At 52.8% G+C, this 12,410-nt stretch overlaps 1 long non-coding RNA gene across 1 annotated transcript in view; it reads left to right on the top strand.

Moving 5' to 3' along the window:
- LOC311605146 overlaps positions 1 to 9,313 on the top strand; it is a 69,530-nt gene extending 60,217 nt beyond the window's left edge. Inside the window, exons 3-4 of the long non-coding RNA XR_014781821.1 lie at positions 8,431 to 8,640; positions 9,026 to 9,313. This is a non-coding gene — a long non-coding RNA (uncharacterized lncRNA). The remainder of the gene's footprint in view (positions 1 to 8,430; positions 8,641 to 9,025) is intronic.
- The last annotated feature ends 3,097 nt before the right edge of the window (positions 9,314 to 12,410 follow it).

Genomic DNA, 12,410 nt, shown 5'->3' with positions numbered 1-12,410 from the left:
TTGTCTTACGGTTTAAGAAACGGTCCATCCATCATAGTGGGAAGCCATAATGCTCACAGCAGGAGGCAGCTGGTCACATCAGGAGGCAGAGAGAGGACTGGTATTTGGTCACTTTCCCTTGTTGGGTTCAGTCTCTCGGACCTCGACCCCCAGAATAGTGTCACCACATTCAAGGTGTCTTCAGCCCACCTTGATTAGCTCTGGAAACACCTCACAGACACCCAGAGCCCTGTCTCCTGGGCGACTCTACATCCACGAGGTTGAGCGGGAAGACCAGGCGTTACAAAGCCCACCTCTGATGTTCCGGCTCTGCCTGGAACCTCCATGTATTCAGATGTTAAATGCTTGACCCCCAACCCCTCTCAGATACCAAGGGGACGCTGTGTAACCTTGCCTCCAAATTATCCCTGATTGGCCAATAAACACCTGGGCGGGGCAGCCGTGAGGTAGGCAGAGCTAAGGTTCCAGGGCTTGGAGGGCAAAGGATCATGGGAGGGAAGAGAGGAGGAGGAGAGAGAGAGAGACAGAGAGGAAAGGAAGAAGCGGAGTCCGCCAAGGTCAGTGTAAAGAAGAACCACGTGGCTGGAGGCGTTTACTGTGAGGGTTGGTGATGGGAGAAGCGGCCCAGACGGAAAGCGTGTGCAAGTGTTGGTGGGACTTACGCACGGAAGCGGGCGGCACGGGATGTGGGGCTGGGAGGTAGCAAGGCAGCTTAGGGGTCAGTTCCTGCCCAGCTGCGTGTATGAGCACATTAAAACCTAACAGGTGCCTGTGCCTTTTATTGATATGATAGCGGGTTGAACAGTAACTTGCAATAATTCTGTGGGCTAATAGTAAACACTAATACCCACTTTTCCATGACACTTTGTCACTTGATACCCAATATTTCCTTAAATCAGAACCTCCACTTACTATTTGCCACTCTGGGCTTAAAACTACATCACCAGCCATGGCTGCGCCTCACTGTGTGGGCAGCTTTCTTGTTGGACTATTGACTGGTTAACCACTGAGGACTAGCCAGACCTGGTGGGGCATCCCTTTAATCCCTGCAGCAGAGGCTGGCAGATCTCCAAGTTCAAGGCCAGCCTGGTCTACAGAGTGAGTTCCAGAACATCCAGGGCTGTATGGAAAAACCTTGCCTTGAAAAGTGAAACCAAAGAAACAACAAGAGCCCACCGAGGGCTACATCCTGCTGCGTATTACGACACCATCATCAGCTACCGTCGGCTATGATTTAAAAGCCAGGACCAAGGCAACTCAGAGAAGGAAGCGTTTGTTTGGGTTTAGGATTCCTGAGGGTTAGGGTCCATCATGAGGGGAGGCCTGGCATCAGGAGCAGGAAGTGGAGAGTGCACATCTTCAACAGTAAATACAAAGCAAGGTCGTACTTCGAGGGAGGCCATTAACTTCCAGTAATGCGCTCCCTCCTGCAAACCTCCACCACCTAAAGGCTCCATAACTCCTCCCCAAACAGCCCCACCTGGGGACCAGGCATCCAAACACCCGAGCCTGTGCTGGGTCTTCTCAACTAGCCTTTCCTGCACCGTCAGGAACAAGGCAGCTGGCTCAACAGGCCAGCAAGCAGGCCCCGACGGGACTGTTTAGAAATAGATGGAAACATCTCCCCTGAGCTTCAGCAAAGGAGCTAAGAAGAGCCAACACAGGGCGAGAGGCGGCTGCCTGGGCCCTGTCCGCCAGCCTGGCGACCTGCAGTCACAGGAGCCCAGGCTTCAGGTAGGAGCAAGCCCAGACCCAGGCAGGTGACACCCTGACTGCACAGGAAACAGCTTGCTAAGCTGAAACAGTGGGACGGGTCTGTAATCCCTGCGCTCCATAAACGAAGGCCAGGTAGAACCACATAGCAGGTTTGAGACCAGCCTGGCTGCGTAGTGATACCTCTCTCAAAAAGCCAAAAAGCTGGAGAGATGGCTCGGTGGTCAAGAAAACATATTGCTCTTAAAAAGGACTACAGATCCATTCCCAGCACCCACGTTAGGTGGCTCACAGTCAACTGTAACCAGTTCTCTGTGGGATTTCTTCTGGCTTCTGCAATCACCTGCACACAGGTACACACACACACACACACACTTAAAAATAATAAATCATCCAGGTCCACTCTTTTAATCCCAGCACTCAGGGGCAGAAGTAGGCAGATATCTGTGAGTTTGAGGCCAGCCTGGTCTACACAATGAGTTCCAGGAGAGCCTTTGATGATGATGATGATGGTGATGATGATGATGATGATGGTCCTGTTTAAAAAGCCCAACACTAAAGACATTAATAAATAAAAAGTGTCCGTTGGGATCACCCAGATCATCCCTTCCTCTTTATAGTTCTTAATTGACCAAAATTTTACATAAAGGCTTTTAGCTTATAATTAGACCAAATGATTGTGTTTTCTCACCACAGGGAGCTGGGTTTGGGCCTTTTACCCAGCAGCTGCTACAGCCGTGGTGGCCTGTGCTCTCCTGAGACCAAAGCCCCTCCCCTGACACTAATCTCACAAGGTGTGTGCATCCCTCTCAGCTCAGGGCCCTTTCTGGGAACCGCAGCAGCCCTCCTGGTCCTTCGAGGGTTTTCCAGACACTCTCTGCCACTGCTCCTTGGCAGGGGAGTCTGGCATCACATGCCCGGTGACTGGTGCCTTCTGACTCATGGGATGGAACGAAACCACACAGAGAAGCACACAGTGCCTCTGTTGCCAGCCTGAGTGACCACACGGAGTGGGAGGTGACTCATCCAAGCCTGCCTGGCATGGGCACCAGCATACACTTGCCTGGAGCTGGGCAGCCCAGCACTTAAGTGACCTCACATGGGGTGTCTCCCTTCCCAGCCCATCCTAGGAGAAACAGGGGCCCTCTGCCTCTGCCCCACATGACTGACAGGTGGCCAAGGAGGTTGTGGGGCAGCTCTGAGGACAGAGGTAATCCACAGAGACTCAGAGTGGGGGATTGGAGAAAGGGTGGACAGGTGGAGGCTGAGTATTGCCAAGGTCCTTGGCTGTAAATTCTCCATTGCACCGGGGTCTCCCACACAAGCTCACCATTTCAGGAAGTCTCTGAGAAGCTGCTCACACAGGCCTTTCCAAGGCCAAGGGCAGAGGAGACAGAGCACCCAGGACAAGCGCAACCCTGCTTTATCCCCCGAGCAGCGACAGTGTCAGTGATCCCATTTTACAGATGAGAAAATCTTACTCAGAAATAGAGCGCAGGCTGCTGCAGGTGACACAGCCGCTAGCGACAGCTCTCACCCGTGTGGCATGGTTCCGCTCCGCTGTAAGCTGCTGGCTGGCATGTACAGTGCTCCATACGAGCACTTCACATACGTGATGTACCTTCATCCTCAGAGCAGCCGTGCAAGGGGATATTGGTGTTGACACACTAGTGGAGCAGGCCCCCGGGTGAGGTGGCTAGAGTTTTGGTCATGAGCCTCGCCTCTAACAGCTGAGCCATCACTCGGTCCTGTGATAGCTGTAATTGTCAAAAACCGATACAACCTGGAATAATCTGGCGAGAGTCTCAGTGAGGGATTCTGTACCTTAGGTCGGCCTTCCTTCCGGGCATCCTGTTGGCTTCCCTTAAGTGAGGTGGGAAGGCCCACCTAGCCCCTACCGCTAGTGTTCCGACTGTGGCAGCAGCGGGAGTGGAGCATGGCTGAGCAGCAGGTGCGCATGAACTCATTTCCTTCACGGCTGTGAGCAGTGGCTTCAGCTTCCTGCCTAGGCCTCCTCACAGCGATGCTCTGTCAAGTGGAGCTGGGAACTAAAGCAAGCCCTTCCCCTAAGGTGTTGTTTATTTAATCACACAAAGCAAGGAAACAAGGACAGAGAGGTAGATACTCTCCTGGAGTCCACGGTGGTGCAGGACCCCACCCAGGTCCGTCCGGTTTGGGGGGCATGGTCCTCTTTCCTAGGCTCGAGCCCCAGGGTTTGGGTTGTTTAGTGCTGGCTATGGTTGTTTTCCAAAACCTGGCATATGCTGAGCTGTAGAGGAGGCGGTCACAGGGTCAAGGGGATTCGGGAAAGATCAGCCAGACACACAGGAGGACAGATGGCCCAGACACTCTCCCTGGAGGTGGTGCAAACTGGCTTCAGAGAGCTGTGGATACTTGGGGCGCTGGAGAGATGGCTCAGAGCTTAAGAACACTGACTGCTCTTCCAGAGGTCCTGAGTTCAATGCCCAGCAACCACATGGCGGCTCACAACCATCTGTAATGAGATCTGATGCCCTCTTCTGGCCTGCAGGTGTACATGCAGGCAGAGCACAATAATAAATAAATAAATAAATAAATCTTTTTAAAATATGTTTTCCTCCCTTCTCCCTCCCTCTGCCCTCCTCCCTCCCCCCTCCTCTTATTCCCTCCTTCCACCCCGCCCCCCTTCTGCAACAAGGTCTCATGTAGTTTGGCTGTAACTTATTAGGCTGTAAAAGTGATCTTGAACTCTCGAGCGTCGTGCCTCCACCTCCCAAGTGCTGTGCTCGCAGGCTTGTGCCCCACACCCAGGCCCTCAGACATGCTAGGCTCAGACACAGAATAGATAATCTTGGCCTTACACAAAGGAACACACACACAAAGCAAATGTAGTTTGGTAACATAATTCTTTTTTAAAAACTTGTTTTTATCTGTATGTGTATGACTGCTTTGCCTGCGTGCGTGTGTGCGTGTGTGTATGTACGCGCCACATTCTTCCTTGGGGCCTGTGGACCAGAAGAGGGTGTCGAATGCCCTGGAACTGGTGTTACAGGCAGTTGTGAATCACCATGTGGGTGCTGGGAATCCAACCCAAGTCCTCAGCAACAGCAACCAACGCTCTTAACCACTGAACCATCTCTCCAGCCTCAAGGATTTGTGTTCAAAGGGTGTGCCAGACCCAACTAGGACAGCAAGCACACGGAGGCCAACGTGACCCCTGCCCCTGCCTTTTGTCCAGAGCACAGTTGGAGACTATGTCTCATCCCATTGGTGGGAGCTCAACTTCACACGCTGATGTGATTGGCTAATTGGTGAAAAGAGGAAGGAGAAGGTTCAGTAAATGACTCCTTGCTTGGCTATTGATTTAACCAAACAAATTTCTCACATAGGCAAGCACTCGACCAACTGTGCTCTCTCTGTCTCTCTGTCTCTGTCTCTGTCTCTCTCTCTCTCTACACACACACACACACACACACACACACACACACACACACACACACACACACAGCTCTTCAAATAGGTTCTTATTAACCCAAAGAAAAAGACTTCTATCCGAAGGAGATAACAGGTCAGGAGATAACTGCTTGTTTTCTGCCCTGCAGATCATTTCCTGCCGCTCAGCCCCTGGGCCAGCTCACTTCTCCACACCCTCTCCCCATCCTTCCGCCTCCCAATAAATACCCTCCCAGCCCCACTGGCAGCCCTAGGATCCGTCAATCCAGCTGGACTCCAGGCCAGCCAGAACCTTGCTTATCTAGGAAGACAATTCTGCTGCAAACACATTTATAAAACCAAATAGTACGGTCAGTCATGCTCCAAGAGCTGGCTTGACGTTGCCCCCTGGCTGAGGGTTGTCTCAGGAGCCCGTGTGCAACACACCCATTCTTCTACAAGCTTGGGGTTGGAGGTGAGAAACGCCCTGTGCAACTGCACAGACATGCCTTTCCACCTCTTAGGGGACATTTTCCAGCCCTGCACTAGTGCGTTCTCAAGTATAGAAGGCACTCCACTCTGAGCCTCCTGCTGGGCTGGCTAGCCTGCCTTAAGCAGGCCATGCTGGCTCTGCCCCCATGGAGGAAACCTGAATCTCACCCAGTCCTGGAGTAAACCTGGGAGCCTGGCAGAAGAATGAGGGGTGTGGTGTGAGTAAAACAAAACAAAAAAACCCCAAAACCAGTGCTGTGTCTAAGAGGAAGAAAGCCCAGCTTTTCCTGGTGCCATCCCAGGTTTCCAGGGCCACCTGTTCCATCCCTAACAAATTCTAGACCCCCACCCTGCCCACAAGTGACCTGCTGCCTCTCCAGCTCCCCTCAGACTCAGCGCTGGGATGCACAGGCACCCGCCAGAGCAGCTGGACCAAGACCAGCGCCAGGGGCCAGGGAGGGGCCCAGCATGGGCACTTTCAAAGCACACTGACAGCTTTAGAGTTTAGCCCCAGTGGCATGCCAGGGTTGTACCTCCACGGACATGGAGGCAGAAACTGTCCTTCTGGAGATTCTCAGGCTGGTGAGTGGGAGCCAGGTCACAGGTTGTGCCTGGTGTGTTGGGCACCTGGATCCCATGTTCCTTAGTCAGGAGAGCAGTGTCATGGTCTCTGGTCTCTGAGAGACCTGCCCATGTGGCTCCCTTGAGAGCTGACAACTCTTGGGCACTACTTTCTCTACCACTCACTCCCAGTCAGTGGGCAGAGGGCTTGGGCCACAGACCCTTGGAGGCAAGTGTGGCTCCTTCCCCAGGTGCAACACACACACACACACACACACACACACACACACACACACACACACAGAGCATCCCAGTCAAGGACAGTGGACATTATGAGGTTTTGACAGCAAGTTTTATAGGTTCTGTGTAGTTCTCTTTCTCTCAGAGGTCAGAGGTCAGAGGCAGCCTGGTGTAGTCATCAGAGCTGCTTGGACATAGGTTTTAGGACCAGGCTGTTCCTTCACCAAGGCAGCCTGAGGGACCTCTGCTCGCTGCAGTTTGAGACCCATGCCTAGTCCTCTGGCTACAGACCCCCACTTGCATTGGGGAGGCTTGTTTAGGCTTGGCAATCTTTCAGACCCCAGTCGGGGTCCTCCCTGGCAAAGCCAGACCTCACCGATTGCCTAGACCAGCTGGCCAGCGAGCTCCAGTTCTGTTATGGTCATCCTCACTGGGGCTACATGTGTCCATACACTGGTCCTGTGGCTGCTGAAGCTTCAGCTCGGGTGCTTGTGCTTGCACAGCAAGATCTTTGTCCACTGAGCATTTCTTCAGCCCCAGGGCTTTTCTTTCTTAACTGTACTTTACCAATAAACCAGAGCTTGTAATAGTAAACACACTGAGGGCCTGTGGGAGGCAGGTCCACGGTGGCAGGGATGCATGATGGAGCAAAGCCACTCACTTCATGGCTGGGGATGGGGAGGCTGTGTCTAGAGGCTCGCAGGAACCTAGCCTAATTTCTCCTGGAAGCCATATGGTCATTTTTCCCAGTCCCAGGTTTATAAAATGTGACAGTAGCTAGAACACCAAGGCCCACTGGACCTAGCGAGTAAGAGTCATCTCTCTTTGGCGCTGGGGCTTGTGGTGGTTGTTGCATGGGAGATGCTGACGCTGGTCTTGGGCTAGGAACTCTGCATGTCACATCTCAGATCTCTTCAGGGTAGAGATCTCAGAATGTGGCCGAGCATGGCGAGACCCTGTGTGGTGTGAGGCTGTGTGTGTGAGCACAGGGCTAACCGTGTTAGAGACCTGGAGACCCGTGTGTCCTTAAGCAAGTCATCTAACCTCCCCAGCCTCAGTTTCCCCACCTATCTCATGAGGTAGAAGTGTGCACAGTGGGGTGTTGCCTGGGTACTCAGGCAAGAAGCCCACTGACACCAGTGTGTGAGGGAGTAGTGTGTCTTTTAAGAAAGAACTCACCGTGAGAGAGACAGCAGGTGGGTTTGGCACAGGGCAGCAGGCACTTATGCTAGGAGGGGCAGGAGGAGAAGAAGCCACTTGGTGTTGCCCACCCAGCTGAGCCCCTGGACTGCGACTTGTAGGCTTGTGCCTCAGAACACCTCAGGGAAAGCTTGCTCAAAAATCTTGGTGGGACCTTGGAGTGAAAGACCACACCGCAAAGGAACAGGCCAGAGAGGAGGGCACTGCACAGCCGCACTGCCTGGCTTTCAGGGAGGAACAGTTGCCAGCCCAGCAGACTGCCTTCCCCACACCTCAGCGTTGGAGGCCAAGCATGGCTCCTGCATGTGCCACCTCAAAGAGCTGGGCAGAGGGAGAGTGAGCTCCCGAGCTGGGTAGGGCACATCCTGAGACTCCATCACAGGGAGCCTGCATGGTGGCTGCAGCTGGCACAAAGCTGAGGAAGATGGCTTGGACCGTCCTCTCCCCATCCCCCACCTATTCAGATGGGCGAAGTCGAGTCCGCGATCCTTGAGATTGGCATAGCTGGTGGCTGTCAGATAATTCTGAAATGGCGCAGAGAGAGCTGGTCCAACAGCATGTGTTTACACCAGTCTCTTCAGCACACGCGTGAGCCAGCCAGCACCTGGCAGGTCTGTACATCAGCGCACCTTCTGAAGCACTCTGAAGGCCTGGGCCCGGGCGAGCATGCCTGAGGTGGTGTCCTCTCTCATAGGTTTGTATGTTGTAAGCCAGCTAGTGCTTGCTCCCCCAAGCCAGCTTTTCCTGAAATATAATTTCCTGTGATGTAAATGCAATGGAATTAGATTTCATTCAGTGTTTCTGTTTGCCTAGGATGAAGGAACTGTATAGTTTCTTGCCCTTATTCATAATATCCAAGATATGGAAACAACCCAAATGGCCCTCAATAGATGATGGATAAAGGAAACATGGCGTCCAAGTACAATGACATATTATGAGGAGGAGGAGCTCCTGTCAGTCACAAAGCACCAAAGGAAACGCCTAGCGGACTTGATTCTGACTGTATGAGGCTACATATGTGAGGTATGTGAAGTAGTTAAACACTTGGAAGCACAGGCAGACCGGTGGCTGGTGGGGGGTGTGGGGGGTAATGAGAAATGCAAAAAACAGAATAAAGCTCTTGTTTCACCCTGCTGTGCAGCGCAAGGCCTGCCACGCGCAATGCGCTGTGTGCTAGGTGGAGTGGAGGCAGGAGGGTAGGAGCTCAGGGTCACCCTAGACTACATGTTGAGTTCAAGTCCAGCCTGGGCTATACAAGACCTTGTATCAAACCCCAAACAACGCGGGAGCGCAATGCTCTTTATGCTGGTGGGAGTCCCACTGTGCTTCACACACAGAGACCCACAAAAGGGAAGTGACAAGTGGAAATTGTATCGCAGGAATGACGGTTACGCTGCCACCCTCACAGGACCGAGAATCACCTCAGACACAGCTCACTCGGCATTCCTGAGAGGTAACTGAGGTGAAGGACACCCTAAATGTGCCATGTCGACCCATGTGCTGAGACGCTCCCCAACACGGAAGCCTGCCTCTGCTGCATTCTGAACCTTCTCTGCGCCTTGGCTCTTCTCTGAGAAAACGGAGGTGGCGTCAACCTCACAGGGTCTTCAGGAGCGGAGTCAGCCATGCATGCCGAGCTGACCTAGCGTCACCAGTGAGGCAACCCAGCTATTATTGTAATTGCTATCTCACCACTGCTTAGCTGCTGACGTGTGCCGCACACCCGGGCCTCCTGACCTGGGATCTGGTGTTCTTTCCAACACGTCACTCCGAGAGTGCACACAGCCACTGCAGCCAGATTGCGTCCAGTAAATCCACCACCCTTGGGAGCCTTTCAGCAAAGCCTGTGGAGCCAAGAGCAGAGGTATAGAACAAGGATCCGGCAGTGCAGTAACCAGGTCCTTTGCAGAGCCACCGGCTGCCTCCTGCTAGCATTTCATTTTGGAGATACTGGGAACCAAAAATAGAAGTTCTTAACCAAAGCCTAATCCTCCCGGCTTTCAAGACAGCTATTGGAGCGTCTGCGCCCTGGCCACCACAGGGCGCTGTCTCCTGAGCAGCTCTGCTCTGACCACCAGAGGGCGCTGTCGCCTGTGCAGCTGCTGGGATGTGGGCCGCTACCCTGGCACCCCAGCTTTCCGGTTCTGTGCTATGGTCCCATAGACCTCCAGCTCAGAGTCCTGGGCAAATCCCTTTGCAACTTGGCCCACTGTGCTTCTCTTTGGGGGCCCCTCAGAGCTGGACTGGTTCTTTAATTTTCTTGTCCTGGACTCTTCCAGAGCCCATCCCAGGCCTGGTTGGCTAATAAACATGAAATGCACATCTGGCTGTTCAAGAGATGGACATGTAGAAAGTGTAGTTAACAAACTGTAAACAGCATCAAAGAATAAAATGTTACCAGTTTTAAACATCTAATTATCTTCTACCAGAGCCAAGAAGCATCCGGTCTAGAAGACAGAAGACGACCACAGGCCTCTCAGAGAGCTGCTTTTGTGGGCAAAGAAGGAAAAGAAAGAAGCACTGGTCCAGGCTGGTCAGTTTTAAACCTCCTGTCCTCTAGGGAGTCTCTTCTCAGTGGGCTTGGTCCCTCCTGCTTCTATGAAGGACGGACCTTAGGATTTGGTTTGGTGGTGTGGAGTTTGCATGTGGGGTTCTATTTTGGGTTGTCCTGTTGGGAACCTAGCACAGGAGCTCAGTGCAAGTTAGTGGCCCTCTGTGTATTTTAGTTCATTAAATATATATATATATATATATATATATATATATATATATATATATATATATATATTTAGCAGCCAGGCTTGGTGGCACACACCTTTAATCCCAGCACTCGGGAGGCAGAGGCAGGTGGATCTCTATGCCTTTGAGGCCAAGCCTGGTCTACAAAGTGAGTCCAGGACAGCCAAGGCTACACAGGGAAACCCTGTCTCAACGCCCTCCCCTCACTAAAAAACAAAAAACAAAACAAAAAAAACTGTAGTTGCTTCTGTATATGTGTGCAGAACCTTGGGTGTTGTTTCTCATCTTCCACCTTGCTTTCAGGTCTTGCTTGACACTGTTCTGTGTGCTCCAGGCTAGCTGGCCATGAGCTTCCAGAAGATTCTCCTGTCTCCATGTCCTATACAGAGCAGGAGGTCTAGAATTACAGACATGTGCCAAGTCCAGCTTTTACATGGGTTTCAGTCAGAGTCGTCGTTTGGCAGCAGGTGCTGCTACCTTCTGTGCCGCCTCCCCAGCCACCTGAGGGTTGGCGGAGGTTGGCGGATCAGAGAGAAGGTGATGGCTGAGAGTGAAGGAGAAGACACGGGTAAGCAGAAAAGAGGAGGAAGAGGCAGGCCCGGGCAGGAAGATGCTGGGCGAACTTCTGGGGACTCAGCTGGAGGCTCCCTAATGCTGAAACCAAACCCTCCATTTCAGGATCCTAAGTGACTGTACCAGGAGTTGGGAAAGTTGAGGCCAGGGACCCCACTGCTTCCCACCTGGCTTCTACCTGGGCTCTTTAGCCCCCCAAGGCTGTATCTGTCTTTTTTTTTAAAATTAATTTATTCAGATTACAACTCACTTGTTATCCCATCACTTGTATCCTCCCATTCCTCCCTCCTTCCCACTTTCACCCTATTCCCCTCCTCTAGGTCTAAGACTGAGGGGGACCTCCTCCCCCACTATATGGTCATAGGCTATCAAGTCTCGTCTTGGTAGCCTGCTTATTCTTTCTCTGAGTGCCACCAGGCCTCCCCACCAAGGGGAGGTGGTCAAATATGGGGCACCAGAGCTCATGTCAGAGTCAGTCCCCACTCTCCACATAACTGTGGAGAATGTCCTGTGCATTGGCTAGATCAGAGTAGAGGTTTGATGTTTACTGCATGTATTGTCCTTGGTTGGTGCAGTAGTTTGAGCAACCCTCCCCCCCACCCCCACTCCCCGGGCCCAGATCCACCTGTCATGATCTTCTTGTAGGTTTCTAGAACCCTCTGGGTCCTTCTATTTCACATTTGTCTTCCTATATCTTTGAGGTGGCTCCTAGTTGCTCCACCATCAGCTATGAGCTCCCCCTGGTGGGCCTGGCTCCCACAGGCTGCTGCCATGGGGCCCAGGACCCCAGACCTGTATCTTGGCATTGTTCCAAGGACTCGCTCTCAGAGGACGTTACCCACTTGTCATTCACTGCAGAAGTCTTGGGCAGTCTAGAGCATGGCAAATATCCGCTGCCTAAAGGGTTAAACCACGGGAAGGAGGTGGGAGAGTGGTGTCTCAAGATGTCTTCCCCCTGCCCCCAGGATCCAGAGCCTCTGCCACCAGCCCCTCACCCCAAGCTGTGTCCTCACTGTCGTTGCCCTAGGCCAGGACTGCGAGGGAAGACTGCATCTCCGTGTATAAAGTAGCAAGTACAGAGAGAGCCAGCACATGGTCCTCGCACAGCTCCACCACACAGCACTGTCATATCCACACCGTCTACCACGCTCAGACAAGCATAACAACTGGAGGTTACAGGGGTGTCTGTTGCTCTATCACCCTGAGTGTGCCTGCTCTCGTCTGAAGGGAAGAGACAGCCAGGGCTAAGATCTGTAGCAAGCTCCCCGTGCCAGGTGGTGCTGCCTGAGATGAGCCACAGAGAGCCAGGGAGCTCCACATAGCCACAGACCCATTGTGTTCCACACATCCAGAGTCGGCTGCAGGCTCTGCCTCCACACCAGCTTGGATCTCAGCGGCTGGGTTTCTTCCCACAGGTGGTACTAGGGCCCTGGCCACAGATGCTTTTACCTTCTGGCCTTTCTTTTCTAGCAACCACTACA

Source organism: Acomys minous (genome assembly GCF_964271855.1).
Source record: "Acomys minous genome assembly, chromosome: 1".
Classification (NCBI taxonomy): domain Eukaryota; kingdom Metazoa; phylum Chordata; class Mammalia; order Rodentia; family Muridae; genus Acomys; species Acomys minous.
This window is presented reverse-complemented; position numbering and strand designations above follow the sequence as displayed.